Below are 17,330 nucleotides of genomic sequence, written 5' to 3' on the forward strand. Positions count from 1 at the left end.
CTTCACCTCAGGAATAAGAGAGTGAAAGTTCTCCTTGTAGCAGGGGTCTACAAGTGTCACCAACCAGTAATGACTGTCACCCAACATTTTGACAACGCGAGGGTCACGGTTAAGGCAGCGTAATATAAAGTCAGCCATGCGTGCCAGAATGGTAACGGGCAAGATTTCCGTGTCCTCACCAAGATGACGACTGACCATGCTCTCCTCCTCCTCCTCCTCCCCCCTGTCCTCAGGCCACCCACGCTGAACCGACGGTATGACAATTGTAGAGGTACTATCGTCTACAGTGCATGATACCAGCTCCTGTTCTTCCTCCTCCTCCTCCTCCTCCTCTCCCTCATTGTCCCCCAATGCACGTTGGGATGAGAGGAGGCTGGGCTGTGTGTAATCGCCCGCTACAGCTTCTTGATCCATCTCATCATACTCTGGCTGCAATGCCTCCTCTTTAATTCTCTGCAGAGAGCATTGCAAAAGACAGACAAGTGGGATGCTGACACTAATGATGGCATCATCGCCACTCACCATCTTGGTGGCCTCCTCAAAGTTTGTCAGGATGGTACATATGTCAGACATCCAGGTCCACTCCTGAGGTCATATGTGTGGAGTCGGACCTGAATATCGACAGCCTTGTTGCAGCTGGTACGCCACAACTGCTCTCTTCTGCTCACAAATCCTTAGCAATATGTGGAGGGTAGAGTTCCAACATGTGGGGACATCACACAGCAGTCGGTGTGCCAGAATCTGCAAACGCTGCTGCAACACAGCAAGGGCGGCGGAAGCTGTAGGCTACTTGCGAAAATGAGCTGACAGGCGGCGTACTTTCACGAGCAGATCTGGCAACTCGGGGTACGATTTAAGAAACCGCTGAACCACGAGGTTAAGCACATGAGCCAGGCATGGTACGTGTGTGATCTCGCCTCGCCTCAGAGCCGCCACCAGGTTACGGCCATGCCTGGATGTAGGTTCAGCGGTCTCAGCCACAGATCTGCCTGCTCTTTCACAGCTGTCCACAACTCACAAGCAGTGTGAGGTTTCTCACCTAAGCTTATGAGTTTCAGCACAGCCTGTTGCCGCTTGGCGGAGGCAGTACTGCAGTGCTTCCAGCTTGTAACTGATGTGTTGATATCTGAGATGGAGGCTGAACATGAGGAGGAGGAGGAGGAGGAGGAGGAGGATGCACAGGAGCTGTACACTGTGGGGGAAACTCTGACCGACATAGGGCCCCGCAATCCTCAGTGTGGGGAGGATGTGTTCCGTCCCAAGGTCCACTGGGTCCCGGCTTCCACTATGTTTACTCAGTGTGCCGGTAGGTAGATGTACCGTCCCTGGCCACATGCAATTGTCCACGTGTCCGTTGTCAGGTGGACTCTCCCAGTAACTGCGTTGTTGAGGGCACGGCAGATGTTTTGGGACACGTGCTTGTGTAGTGCGGGGATGGCACACCGGGCAAAATAGTGTCGGCTGGGGACAGAGTACCGAGGGACGGCCACCGCCATAAGGTTGCGGAAGGATTCATTCTCCACCAGCCTAAAAGGCAGCATTTCCAATGCAAGCAGTCGTGAAATGTGCGAATTTAGGACTGTGGCCTGTGGGGCGTTAGCTGCGAATTTCCGCTTTCGTTCAAAGGTCTGGGATATGGACAATTGAACGCTGCGGTTGGACGTGGACGTTGATGCTGTTTCTTGAGAGACTGCCATAACAAGTGAAGACTGAGAGAAGGGGGCATCTTTACATGCAGTATGGACAGGGGATTGCCTTGCACACACAACAGGGGGTTCTATTGCACGCGCAACAGCGGAAGAAGCAGTGGTGACTCCCGCTGACACTGGTCGTGGACCCTGGGGTTCACCCCACAAAGTCGGGTGCTTTGCTGCCATGTGCCTCATCATGCTGGTGGTGGTCAGGATGGTAGTTTTGTCACCCCTGCTGATGCTGGCATGGCAGGTGGTACAAATGGCCTTTTTGGGGTTATCAGCAGAGTCTTTAAAAAAATTCCAGACTCTGGAAGACCTACCGCTTGTACTGGCAACATCCCTCGTGTTGGTGTTAAGGGGAACTGTTGCCTGCCTTCTGTGTGCGGCCACCACACTGCTTCTTCCTGCCTGTTGGGGTACTCTGCCTCCCTCCTCCTGTGTGCTGCTGGCCTCACTCTGCATGTCCTCCTGCCACGTTGGGTCAGTTACTAGATCATCCACCACCTCCTCCTCTTCCACTTGCGCACCACGATCCTCCTCCTCACTTCCTGGCAATTGTGTCTCGTCATCGTCCACCTCTTGTGACAAATTGCCAGCGTCGACTTCCTGTGGCCGTGGCTGTTCAAATATTTGAGCATCGCTACATGGGATCTCCTCTTCCACCACTTCAAGCGGAGCAGGCGAGGGGCACAAATATGGAAATGGACCATTGAATAGCTCTTCAGAGTGTCCAAGTGTGGGATCAGTTGCTGTCTGACGACACTCGGCATGGTGGGAGGACGAGCATCAGGGTGAGGAGGAGTATGCGGTCGAGACTCACGGCTACTAACATTTGACCGTGTGAAAGAGACTGGAGGTGGTGGTGCTCAGGTAACTGGAAGTATTATCTGCTATCCAATTAATAACCTGTTCACACTGGTCAGTTCGCAATACTGGTGTTGTTCTGTGCTTCCCTAGTAATTCGGTCAAGAAGTGGGAGCGAGAAGATGTGGCTGTTGGTTGTGGCACATTTTCACCTTGGCCACGGCCCTGTCCTCTGCACGCACCATCACCAGAACGTCCACTTCCACGTCCCTTGCCACGCGCCTTGCCCATTGTAAAGGAAGTAAAATAGCTTACACTCACACTATCAATGGAAAAAGGGTAATAAAAAGGAGATTAGAACCGTGGAAGAGGAAAACCACAGTTCTATTTCTCTGGCCTACACCGAACTCTTTTAAACAATCTGAACAATCAGGGATAAACTATTACTGTTTTTCTTTGCGGAAAAAATACCAAAACCTGAATAATAGAGATTTTTTACCGTGGAATGGCAAAACCACAGTTATTGTTTACTGGGGTATACCATAAAATTTTAAATATATATATTTGTGGCTGAACAGTGAGCGACACACTCAAACTGTTTTTTTTCTTTAGATACAAAAGGCCCAAAACTGGATACTACAGAGATTTGACCCGTGGAACTGCAAAACCACACTGGGATTTGTCGGGCCTACAACAGACTATTTTCAACAGATATATTTTGGTGTCAGAACAGTCAGGAAACACTACTGTTTTTTTTTTTAAGGCAAAAAATGCGAAAAGCAGGATAATAGAGATTTTTTACCGTGGAACTGCAAAACCACACTTCTGTTTCTGTGGCCTATACCAGACTCTTTTCAACAGATATATTTGTGTCTGAAAAATATTTTTGAGGGGGAGGGGGGCGGGGACACCAATAGGTTAATAAGACGGGCATTTGTACAGTGTGAAGGAGGAAAAAAAAAAAAAGGGGATTTAGATGAAAAAAAGGATTTTTACTGGCCCCCGAGACCTGGAGCTAAGTCCAGCAATTTCAGAAACAGGAGCACACAGGACTGTAATGCAGCGTTTGCTGGTATAACCACTGCGTCTCCTATACAGCCTGCCTGCCTGATATCTGGGATGGATATTAGTCCTGAGAAGGACTGTTTGTTCTGGCAGCCTTTACAGACCCTACACTAACTATTTCGCAGGAAAAATCTCTCCCTAGTTCAGCAGCGCTGTCCCTACACTGTCTAATCCGGAGCAACTGTGTCCAAGATGGCGGCGCCCGGTTTTAAATACTCGAGGTGATGCAGTGCAGCCAGCCAATCACTGTAATGCCCACAAACATGGCTGCAGCATTACAGTGACTGGCTGGCAATCCCTGCATGTTCATTGGCTCTGTAAAGAGCGCCAAACATGCAGGGCGGAGACACGAGCTCCCGCCCGAGTAACCCGGAAATGCTCAGTGCTCGCCGAACATCCCGAGTAGCGTGATGCTCGGGCGAGTACCGAGCAGTGTCGAGCATGCTCGCTCAACACTAGAGATGAGTGAATCGATACAATGCAAATCAAATTAATTTTACATTTTTTTAGGAATCTTCCAAAACCAGGGAATTAGAATAATGTAAGCTTTGCATTTGCATGAATCGCCTAAAATGACTCACGTGACCTTGGGCACAGCTGGGTTAGTGTACCCATAATGCCTTGCAGCTATCACATCACATGTTATAGTACAGACAATCAGGAGGGACTATCATAAGCAGCATAAAAGCAGAGGCAGGGAATGCAGCAGGCATTTTGTGGTGAATCTGGATAGTGAGGGGCAATGATAGCTCACAGCTTAGACATTGAGATACGGACAGAAATCTATAGAACTGTACAGAGTGTGTGTGACAGCCCAGTCGTGAAGAAGATTATTGAGTGAGGAAAAGAGAATATGTATTTGATTGAAAGAAAGCGTGCTATAGGAGTGCCACTATGTTATCCATGTCTTTTTAGGGTACATGGAGGCTTTGGAATACTTTTGATTCATGGCAAATCAATCAGTTGCAAATCAAATGTGCTGTGAAATTTGGCAAATTTGAATTTCTAAAAGATTCACTCATCCCTACATATATCTGTACTTGAGGTGGATACATTAGAAAATCTCTATGTACGTTACAGAAGGTATATTCAAATGGGTCTGACGAACTATGGTAGATCTGAAGCCACTGTAACTCCAATTCTATTCCCCACCTTCTGTTGCTTGACTGAAAGCCTTAATGCTGTGTGACTTCAGACAAAAAGAGCAGTCAGTCAAACAAGCGGAGGTGGTGCTAGGTGGGTAATAGAGCTGGCGTGACAGAGGCTTCCGATCTACAAATAGTTCTCTAGGCTCATTTCCATATCAAATCAAACAACGATTTATCAGTAATAGGGGATCGGACTGACCATGTAAAGATATTGCTATATTTGTTTTTGAAAGAGCTACATACACACATATAAATAATTTTGGGGGTGGAATCTTTCTGACAGAATCCCTTTAAAAAACCCTCCATGTTAGAAGTGAGTGAACTGATCCTTCGTGGATCAACTTAGAGCTGAATTTCCCCAAATTTGCAGGTAGCCACAAATTCAAACACTTTGCAATTTGATAGGATCGCAAAAAAAAATGAACCATTTCACACAATGCTAATAATTCAGAGGGCGAGTTAATAACTTCAGGCGCGGCAGCACAGGTTTCCCCATAATACATTGCAGCTATTATATGGTATAGGGCAGCTAGTCATGGTCGACTATCACATGGACTATAAAAGATGAAGGCCGGCCAAGGAATGCCATTTTAAGATTTTACAGCCTAGGGATATAGGTCAGAGCGCACAGCTCATTCCACATAGGGATGGAAAAATGCCTAATCTGATTGGGGTATACTACAGCAGTGTTGAAGTACATTGAATATGGAAGTGTCAGTCTCAGTTTGGGAATAATAATGCAAAGATTCAAGTATCTTTTTTTTTTAATTCTTCACATACTGCAAATATGGAGGGCAATTTAATACTACCATTTCCTAATTTTGTTGCTAAACAAAAATCCTGAAACCAAGGCTTGTCTGTCAAAGAAAATGTATGATTGCTGGTTGTGACAAGAGCAAGCCATATTTAAAATAAAAAATAAAAAAATCTTCATAATCTAGAAAAATTAAACATAACTGTCTTCCTTACAAAGTGTTATGTTGTAAAAATAATAAAATCAAATATATATTTGTATGCACAATTCATAGTGGTAATAGTGCAAAATTAGACCTGTACAAGCGGCTATTGGTTACCACTGGTTATGATCTGTTTTCCCCTATCCAGATAGGTAGTGGTCATTTGAAGAATTTATTTGACAATTTTTGCACTAACCCCTTCACGACATAGGACGTATAATTACGTCATATTTTGTGTCCCTTACTTTGATGTGGGCTCCGACACTGAGCCTGCATCTTTCCCTGTACATGACAGCTGATTTAATCAGATGTCATGTGCCTTTAATAGCCTCAGGTAAAGTGGTGCTCTGCCCTCAGCTGTTAACCTGTTAAATCCTACTGTCAATCTCTGTCAATTTAACAGGTGCCGGCGGGGCGCGTGTCATTCCATGGTCCCACTGGCCCCCCCATGAGGTGATCACGGGGAGACAATGGGTTGTCATGACAGCTGGGGGTCTTTTGAAGACCCCCGTGCCTGTCATTACAATACTCCTGTGAGTACTGGCTCGTGCTAAAGCACTCCTATGTATAGCACAGGCAATCAGACGATCGCAGCTTCAAGTCTCCTAAGGGGACTATTAAATAAAGTAAAAAAAAAAATAATATCCCAAAAGTTTGAATCACCCCCCTTTTGTCCCATTGTAAATAAAACTACTAAAAAAAAATACACATATTTTATTATCGCTGTGTTAAGAAATTCACGATCTATCAAAATATGAAAAATTAATCCGATCGGTAAGCGTAACGAGAAAAAAAGATCAACATGCCAGAATTACGTTTTTTTGGTCGCCGCAACATTGCAATAAAAGGCGATAAAAACATTGTATCTACAACAAAATGGTATCAATAAAAACATCATCTAAGTGCACAAAAAAAAAAAGCCATCACCCAGCTCCAGATTCCCGAAAAATGATAACATTGCGGGTCTCAGAAAATGGTGATAAAAGCAAAATATTTTTTTCGGACAAATTTCGAAAATAATTTTTACCACTTAAATAAAAAATAAACTATACATGTTTGGTATCTGCATACTCATACTAACTTGGAGAATCATATTGCCAGGTCAATTTTACCATAAAGTGAACACGGTAAAAAAAAAAAAACAATTGTGGAAATTGCAATTTTGCCACACTTTTAATTTTTTTCCCGTTTTCCAGTACACTATATGGTAAAATCAATTATACCATTCAAAAGTCCAACTCATCCCCCAATAAACAAGCCCTCATATGGCTATATTGACAGAAATATAAAAAAAAAAAAGTTATGGGGAGTAAAAAACGAACATGAAAAATGACACTGGGTGAAGGGGTTAAAGGGCTTAAAAAGGGTTCAATAAACTTCTAAAAGATCTCAGAGTGTTATACACTTATTCCCATGGCAATTAGAGGCTTTGCCGTATTTGGATTCATTACGAATTTATTTGCCACAAATTACATTTTTGGGGAAAATTCAGCGAGGCTGACAAATTCAAATTTCAGATGATTCTTTATTCTCTACTAAATATCATTTCTATGTAAACTTTAAAAGCAGGACTCCTGAAATAGCAAGTCAATGAGAACTGTTCTACTTAGCAAAAGAAATCAACTCAAAAGTTATGCCCCAGAAGCATATTTCCAAGGACACTGGCACTGGCTCTTGGTTGAGTTTAACCACAACCCTTTTACAAGAAAGCATGTCTTTAAATTATATTGTTGCATCAGACCAGTGAAGTAACCGGCCATTTTGAATTATGTTGTGTTCATGATGGCCCTTCTGGTAATTTGTGTACTGACCCTTAGGTAACATGACACCTTGTGTGAACTATGCCAGACAGTATGGTGGCCAGTTATCCACTCTGTAGAGTTCACACTGTATCTTATATAACCTTTCTATTAGAGCAGATTTTTGTTTCATGTGGGTAATGGGCTGTGATGTAGATTATGTATGGTTGTAACGGGCTGGATGAGGTCACAGATCATTTGTGGCAGATAATATAGTGGTTCCAACCAAGTTCCACTGGGTTTGGAGTTTAATATGAACAACTGGCAGCATCTTGTGGTCAGAAGCAGTGGGTATGACGGAGGGCAGTTAATTAAAGTCTGCTCCTGTCAGTTGGCGGGGCTAAAGGTCTACAGACTGACTTGGGACCTCTACAATGATAGAGTTGGGAGATGGATAGGGAGAAAATAAGAGCCTGAAGTATCTATTAAAATAGAGAGTGGTTGCATGGGATTTCTCTGTTGATGACTTCAGAAAAAGTGCAGGAATGCCCAGACCTAAATTATACATCATGGGGACATGCTACGCGAATGATGCCTCAAAGTGACTTAAAGTGATTGAAAATGTTACAATGTAAGATCTTTGACTACATATAACCATTCTGTTGTAGACCACCTCATCAATCATGGAATTTACAGTCTAGAAGAAAAGACTATACATGACTTAGAAACAAATGAATCCCAGAACAAGGCAACAATAATCAAAGTAATTGAGGTTCTCCACTGAAATGGATTGCCCAGTTCAATCATAGAGAGATCTGTTACATAAAGGAGTGTCAAAAAGAGAAGGTAACAGACGGGTCAGAGGAGATGAGGCGGAATGGATGAATGACAGTGACACACAGGTCTGAATTTGAGAGGAAGGAAAGGCAGAAACATACAAGACACATGTAACATGAAATTAATACAATATTCTTGCAGTAAGAACATTCTTGTAGGCAAGAATGAAGTCAGAAATAGACACCTGTAACTTTGCCGCCTGAACCCTCCAGATAATCCCCACCAATTAGCACTATCAGTCCAGAAATGCACACTATTCCTGCCAATTCACACGGTTTATCAGCATACTCCTATATAATTCTATACTCATTAACTTTCCCATTTTTACTGAGGTTTAAGCATCCAAAGCAATCAATGTGCTCTCGGTCTTCAAGGTTTGTGAGAGCTTGTCTACTGCTAGATGCTAATTACTATCTGACCACCAAGACAAATTCGTCAATAGGCTGTTCCTGTTTAACTTCTAGAAAAGTATATGTTACACAAGTGTAATCATGATTGAATGACGTATGTGCAATACTGTGACCGAGGCTCATGGATCAGGGAAATTCTGCATTTTCAGTGCAGTTATTGTGAAGACTGATTTGCAAAGGTGTTTGTGAGCAGAGTCATTCTAGTTGCCTGAAAGGGATTGAATTTAATACAAAAATCCCTCTATAATGAATACAGTCCATGTCATCCTATTTTACTCCAGAATACCTGGAATATCCATAATACTATAATAACCGATCCCATTTACAGATTACAAGGGAGTGGATGGGTTGTAAATTATACACATTACATCTAGATTACTTTGACCAGTATGTGTAATCTATATTTTCAGATTAGGATTCTAGAAAACAATCCCAGAAATGTCATACTCCTGACAGTTTAATAGTGCCCACTGAATTGTTTAATTGTCCTATAGGAGGGATACTGTGCACAGAAGGACTAAGTGACAGTTTTTACATACATGCCTGCATTGATGCATGTGTTATTTTATTTCCTTCAGGTCTATAACGCACATACACAAATGACATTGTAGATAATTGGAAGACAGTGCCCCTTCCTATCTGCAATATCGTCATGAAACGTGTCATTATCCATTGATATTTGGCTGCAATTTCTACAATACAAACAAAAAAGCCAAAGGACATTTAACACAAAGGACCATAGAGGATAATAAGGCACAAAGCCACGTCTGTTGTGTACTAATGAGAATGAGCGTCAAGAATTACAAACAGGAATATGATTATATATATATATATTAGAAAGATCCTTTATGGCTTTTTATTCTGGTTATAGATTTATTTTCTCCCTATGTGGCAGCTTTGCATGTATAGTGTGTATACAGGTTGTGGTGATGTCATTGACCCTAGCTTGGCTTCTAATCCCCATAAACAGAAGTGAGAACAGTGAGTTATCTTGTGCTGTCACATTCTGCCACCTCACTGCTATCACTAACTATATATATGACTATATTATCGCATGGTTCACACATGTGTCCTATGCAGTCAGCAGGGGTCATCATTGCCTCCATTCAGCCAGTGCTGGCACCACTACACCTGCCTTCTCCTCTCCATTGGCACATGGATTTTATTTAGAAGTGTTTACGATTTATGTATCAATATGTACAATGCAGAAGTAACTATATGCCCAGAATACCAAACATTAATACAAGTCTGTCATTGACATCAGCCTATTACACAGTCCTGCTGTGTGAATGAGATGATTATTGCTATGGACAGGGCACATCTGGTACAGGGAAAGACAAAAGATGGCTTGTCATGTAAGGTGAACACTTCGGTGATGGTCTACACAGACACATACAGCTGCTGCAGCTCTGAAATCCCCTCCATACACTCCACCATTCACTACTCACCATGTCTGTATGAGAATCCAGCAGCTCATCCTCAATACCTTGCATGCTGTGCATTATTCCCAGCGCAGAGCATCCCTCCTGCTGCCCTTGAAGAGGTGCTGCAGTGTCTCCCCCAGTCCAATACACACTGCAGTGTAGGGTGTCATCCAAAATGCACACATTCCTCTCCTGCCTGTACCTCTGCTTACTCTGCTATTGCTGCTTTTTACTAGCTTCTAACAGTGTTGCAATCAATCAGTAATCACATGATCCCTGTACTAGTCTCCAGAGATTTGCTTAAAGGGATAGTATCCTGCAAGACAGGGGGGTTTAACCTGCACAAACCAGGAGGGAGTGGATTCACATATCATTGGCATGGTTATTTATTTTTTTTCTTTTAACCCATTACCTTGCTGTGCATTGAATACACCCAGCACAGGTTCAGGATATGCTATCATGTGTATAGTTGCAATTCTTTTGCTGTAGTCTTGGCACATGTACAGAAATCTAACACCAAATTAATATAGTGATTGTGGACATAAATCTGCTGTGCTGCATTATGCTTATGAAAATTGCACACTGCAGCAATATAATAATCTAAATGTAGCACTGGGGAATTAATTTTTCATAAGCGTCCTATGTTAAAGGCCGGATAACTTATCTCCAGCTTTACTGTCCATTCGATAGCATGCAGAATTAGTGTCCTGGATGTTTGCTATGCTTTTGTTATGGTATAGTTATTATATAGTTTTATGCCAAGTACTGCAACATCATCCGCAGACACTAAGATTTCTGCATTGTCTGGCAGACGTTACGCTGCGTATTAACGAAGTGTTTCTTTATTAAAAAGGGGTTAAAAAAGTCAAGGATGGCTAATAGAGTCACTTTCTTATAGGGATCATGCAGAAGAGCGTATAAATCAGACATGCGCTAGCCCAATTTTAATCAGACAGCACACTGACTCATGTTATTCAGAAGGGCTTTTCAGATGAACAATTTTTATCTTGGTCTGAATGTCTGTGTACTACTTTTGGCCACACTTACAGGTTATGTATTTGGTCAGTATTTTACATCAGTATTTGTAAACCAAAACCAGGAGTGGAACAATCAGAGGAAAAGTATAATAGAAACACGTCACCACTTCTGTATTTATCACCCACTCCTGGTTTTGGCTTACAGATACTGAGGTAAAATACTGACCAAATACTGAACGTGTGAATGTGGCATTAGTCTGAGTCTCAGATGAGAAGTCCATGGGTGTGAGAAAAAAAATCAGATCCCTCACGGACCATCAGAATAGCAGCCGATTTTTCGGATACATTTCAATTATAAACTTAGGAAACTGTATTTGATCATGTCCATTTTTTACTGTAGATATATGAAAACGGATCACATACAGACGTCATACAGACGTAAAAAATGGACACATGGATGGCACAAGGATGAAAATCTGAGGAAAATTAGAAAAAAATTGTCAGCGTTTTCTGGATGAAACTCGGGAGACTTTTCATAGCCCCGTCTGCAGGCTCCAATCTGCGTTGTTTTACTGGTCCACTCCAATAACCCAGAACACTTTTGCCTTAATTGAGATATTTCTGAAAAAAAATAGCGTAAAATTGAATGCAGCACCTGTGGGAAACGCAAATGTGTTTGCCTCATTAGGAAGTCCAGGTAATTGGCTTGTGGCTCTCAGACAGGCACTGTGACAAATTTTTCCAATTTATGGAAATATCCATGTAGGTTCAACTCTTGGAAAGTGACATCTACCAAGGATTATTTATTTGTATTAGAAAAATATATATATTTTAATTTAAGAAAATTCTTAAGTCCTGTTATTGAAAAAGAAAATGTCTGTGATGGTCTGAAAACTCTCAAGTGTCTCTGGCCATAGAAACCTTGCTTTAGCTTTCTGCCTCATTGACTGTCTATTAGTGTTGCTAAGCTGGCAGCCTCACACAGCATACAGCACAGTATGGAGTTAATGGAAACAGGAGAATGCTCCACACATATTTGGTTTTACATGTTATCTTTTTAACCAGTTGTATATCAGAGACCAGCAAACCCAAGAACTGTTATAGGGGTTGTCTGTAATGCAAGTGAATCTCAGCCTTTTATCATCATTATATTTTTAGGTCCAAAAAGTCTATTCTGATATATTTTCTAGTTTATATTTCTAGTGCTCAGTTTTTATGATACATAAAGAATTTTAAAGATTAAAAGGATGGCAAACTGGCTACCTGCAGCTGCCACTAGAGGGAGTAGAGTAGCTAACAGCTGGCTGTCTTATCATTGAGCTCAATGTATTGCAGTGTGCAGCTCCTATGCTCCCTCTAGTGGTTGGTGTAGGTATCCAGCATTTTATGTGTTAAATGTATGTGTATATGAAAGGGAGTGCAGTTCTGTACCAGAGCTTCGACCTCTACAAAGATATATTAAGAAATTACATAAGATTTCTCACTGTTTTAGATTACAAAAATAAAAAATCTTTAAGAGTGGAGTTTTTTTTACTGATATGCTAATTCAAATAGATTCATTTTATTATTTAGTTCCATTAAAATTTAGTTCCCTTTATGGTGTGGTAGTTTTCCCCATTTGCTATGGCCACATGTAAAGATTTCATCCACTGATCAATCTGTACATGGCCCTAAAGTACCAGTGCTAAAATGAATCTTAATCAAGGATGACGCTCTTAAGGATAAAAGACAAATAACTTGAAAAATCCAACCTGCTAAAATTATACAATTGTGATATGATGCCTGGATCTAGAACAAGGCATAACATTGGAATTTCCATTTTCCCATTGATAGGACATGCCATCACTTTTGGATTGATGTGGGGATCATCTTTTGGGACTCCCACTTGATCCTGGGAGTCCCGTTCTAAGTTTTACCCCAAACAGTGTTCCACCTGGCTATAATTCTACACCAGGACTGCAGCCCCTTCATTCTTTAGGGTCGGTGGGGATCCCAGTGGTCCAATTTTAAAAGCAATATGCCATCACCTTTAAGATGGCAATAACTATTTAAAAATGTTGAAGTTGATGGATTTGTGCTTTTTTTCTCATCCTCGTTACATACAAGTATGTAATGTAATACTACACAGATTCCGGCAATTTCTCATTCAGCGATGCATGTTATATAAATCTCATACCTTTAGGGCAGATTCAAGACCTACGCTCACTCCTTTAATTATTGGCACATGAAAATTGCAGATGCTGAGCAGCTAATTAAATCTACGTATTGTGACATAAAGCCTTAATTCTATCAGACGTTGAACAAGTATAATTCATATGAATTAGTAATTAAAGAGATAAGTTGGCTGCAATTATAATTGAGGTGTTTTCAGAGGTTCTCTGTGCCCAGTCCAATAACAGGGTACTCCTCCCTTTTTAATAATTAATTTATAAACTATAATTATCATATGCACTGTAACTCAGCTTTCCTGGGGTCTTGAATAGGAAATCTGTCAAGTTGTGTAACATTGTTAGGAATCTACCCAGGGTTAGACTGCCCACCAGAGTACCAGATTTGGCCCAGTGGGCTTAGGCTCTGACCCATCAGTAGACCCCAGAGGTCTAGCTGAAAATGACACAATGTAGAGCTGATATTGGAGCCACTCACTTGCCTTTAGGGTTTATATCATGAGTGTACTCACAAATAACTGATTAGATCTTATTGATGATATGTCCTATATATGCAATCAGTGGTGTAGCATGGGGGAAGGCTACAGGGGCGATTGCCCTCAGCACAAAATTCTTAGTGGCACAAAATTTAGAGAGAAAAAAAGAAAGTAATACCTATTTTTTTTTATTTCGTACACCTAGGAAATGCCATCGCTACTACCGAAAATGTGGACCTCTGACCCCAGATATCAGGATGAGCACCACTTTTAACTATATCGGCATCAACATAACACTGATACAGATGGGTCCTATGTTGGAGCGGAGAGACATAGTATTCCTGCATCATCAATGTTCGTCCTGTAAGCCGCTGGCTTTTGTAGGCTTACGATGACCTATAAGATGTCACAGGTTTGGCACAGGTGATGCAATGATGCCACTGCCACCCATGTCACCCCACACTGTGTGATGGGAGAACAGGACCTATCTGCTTGGATTTGGTGAGAATAAACTGATATCTTTGTAGGGGGTAGCAAAAAGATGGTATTTTTACTTTTGGAGGGGCACTCGAGGAGCCTCATTCCTTTTTAACGTGGCAGTAATACTTTCAGCTTTTGGTTTAAGGGGAACTCAAGGGGCATTCATTTTTAAAGTGGGCATTCAGCACTCAGAAGCATGACATGGTATGGCTGATTCGTTCTAAACTCCTTCTCCTTCCACTTAACACTATTTTGCTATACCCCTAACTCCCCATTTCCTTAACAAACATATACAGTAGACATATTCTTTTGGATAAAATTGGCCACAGCGGCCATTTATTTAACAAATAATACAATAACAATAACTATTGTACATTACCCGGAAAAAACAGAGGGAGGTCCTTGGAGCTACCAAAAAATCTGACACACCTTCACCAATTATTTAAATTAGAACTTTCTTTACCCTCAGCTGTAAAACCCAAGCTCGAGGGCACCACACCACTGTCAGTGGTAAATTAACGGCAACTGCCGATTCCCAGGGTCCACCACCGTCCAGAGCCCCATTAACTGCCAGATCAGCCATTATTAATTCCATCCTGTGGGGAACCCTCCATCTGATTCCTCCCCCAACCAATTTTTAATACCAACTCCAAGGACCCCCCCACCACCTCCTCCACTGCGACCCAACCTGTAAACACAATACCAAAAACCACTTACAATATCAAAAACACATTTTTATATATTTGATCCACTCCTATGAAAACAATCAATTCAAAAACTAAAGGTGGGTGGGGGATACTCGTCACAGTAGGGAACCCCAAATATATATTTGGACAGAGACAACATTTTTCTAATTTTGGTTCTAGACATTACCACAATGAATTTTAAACAAAACAATTCAGATGCAGTTGAAGTTCAGACTTTCAGCTTTCATTTGAGGGTATCCACATTAAAATTGGATGAAGGGTTTAGGAGTTTCCGCTCATTAACATGTGCCACCCTGTTTTTAAAGGGACCAAAAGTAATTGGACAATTGACTCCAAGGCTATTTCATGGACAGGTGTGGGCAATCCCTTCGTTATGTAATTCTCAATTAAACAGATAAAAGGCCTGGAGTTGATTTGAGGTGTGGTGCTTGCATTTGGAAGGTTTTGCTGTGAAGTAAACATGCGGTCAAAGGAGCTCTCCATGCAGGTGAAACAAGCCATCCTTAAGCTGCAAAAACAGAAAAAACCCATCCGATAAATTGCTACAATATTAGGAGTGGCAAAATCTACAGTTTGGTACATCTTGAGAAAGAAAGAAAGCACTGGTGAACTCATCAATGCAAAAAGACCTGGGCGCCCACGGAAGACAACAATGGTGGATGATCGCAGAATAATCTCCATGGTGAAGAGAAACCCCTTCACAGCAGCCAACCAAGTGAACAACACTCTCCAGGAGGTAGGTGTATCAATATCCAAATCTACCATAAAGAGAAGACTGCATGAAAGTAAATACAGAGGGTTCACTGCACGGTGCAAGCCACTCATAAGCATCAACAATAAAAAGGCTAGACTGGACTTTGCTAAAAAAACATCTAAAATAGCCAGCACAGTTCTGGAAGAACATTCTTTGGACAGATGAAACCAAGATCAACCTCTACCAGAATGATGGAAAGAGAAAAGTATGGCGAAGGCGTGGTAGAGCTCATGATCCAAAGCAAACCACATCATCTGTAAAACACGGCGGAGGCAGTGTGATGGCTTGGGCATGCATGGCTGCCAGTGGCACTGGGTCACTAGTGTTTATTGATGATGTGACACAGGACAGAAGCAGCCGAATGAATAGTGATGTATTCAGAGCCATACACTGTGCTCAGATCCAGCCAAATGCAGCCAAACTGATTGGTTATTGTTTCATACTACAGATGGACAATGACCCAAAACATAAAGCCAAAGCAACCCAGGAGTTTATTAAAGCAAAGAAGTGGAATATTCTTGAATGGCCAAGTCAGTCACCTGATCTCGTATAAAGCAAAACTATCGCACACCTGGTGGAGGTGGTGCCCGGGTAAGGTGCCAAACCAAGTATAGATTAAAGATAAAACCCGGCACTCGGAAACTTAATTGTTGCTTTTTTTAATAATAAAGTGGATGAATACAAAAGTACAAACGTTTCGGTCATTAGGGACCTTCATCAGTGTACTAAAAAAACAAAAAAAATGCAAATATTTACAAAATTACAATGGTCAAGTACAAATACATGTTGCACATAAAGGTAAATATTGAAGTATGGGAGGGGACGGGAGGGAATAGGATAATGAGGGAAGGTGATGTATCATGAACAGAGATAGGAAAAAAAAGGGGGGCATACCAGTATTCAGAGGAAAGCCAGGATTGGGCTGTGTCCACACAATGGCTGTAAAGAGAGTAGGTAGCAAATAAGGGACATGAATAGATGCAATGAGCAAAAAGGAAGAAGTCAGAGTGGAACAGGATGTCAGGCACAAACCTTGTATATATGGCAGGCAGGTATAATATGTTGAGGAACGCGGTATCCACCGTTAGTTCTATGGTGGTAGAGTATTGAGCAGGTGATTTGAACGCTCTTTTATGAGCGTGGGGAGGGCCTCTGTGAGTTCTAAGGTTATCATTGGTGGTAGTGGAGCGCTGTGTAAGAGATGTATGGCCTGTAGGACCTGTGATTGACCCGGAAAGGTCCTATTGGTTAGCGGCGGTCACGTGGGCGGAAGTGACGCAACACGTGCGTTCCATTCGTCCAGGAAGTGCGTTCCACCAGAAGTGATGTATAGGACCTGACATAGCAGGGATCCCATTGGAGGGCGGCGGTCACATGGGCGGAAGTGACACGTCGCTTGCGTTCCAGGGCCCAAAGGATGCGTTCCACAGGGTATTTATATAGCAATAGTGGATACTAAAGAGAGAAGAGGAATGTAGCTGGTACAGGAGAATCCAGGGTGGGAGCCACAGGAGGGAGCAGGGAAGGAGCATGGGTCTTAGGGAAGGTTCTAAAATAAAGAGAAAAAGGTTATTAATATTGTGCTTATTCTTCCAGAAAAACGATAATAATAACAAAGCATATATACAAAATATGACAATAATCTCATGAATACATGAAATAGGTACACAAAATTATAGCAATAATTTCAG

At 41.9% G+C, this 17,330-nt stretch overlaps 1 protein-coding gene across 1 annotated transcript in view; it reads right to left on the reverse strand.

The window, feature by feature from the left end:
- Positions 1-10,399, reverse strand: part of ADORA1 (adenosine A1 receptor) — a 176,252-nt gene extending 165,853 nt beyond the window's left edge. Inside the window, exon 1 of the mRNA XM_073667215.1 lies at positions 10,102-10,399. The gene's annotated coding sequence lies outside the window, so the exon portion shown is untranslated. The remainder of the gene's footprint in view (positions 1-10,101) is intronic.
- Between the last annotated feature and the right edge of the window lie 6,931 nt (positions 10,400-17,330).

The sequence above is a fragment of the Phyllobates terribilis genome, unplaced genomic scaffold (genome assembly GCF_046119375.1).
Source record: "Phyllobates terribilis strain yellow unplaced genomic scaffold, ASM4611937v1 Scaffold_2__4_contigs__length_985480577, whole genome shotgun sequence".
NCBI classification, from domain to species: domain Eukaryota; kingdom Metazoa; phylum Chordata; class Amphibia; order Anura; family Dendrobatidae; genus Phyllobates; species Phyllobates terribilis.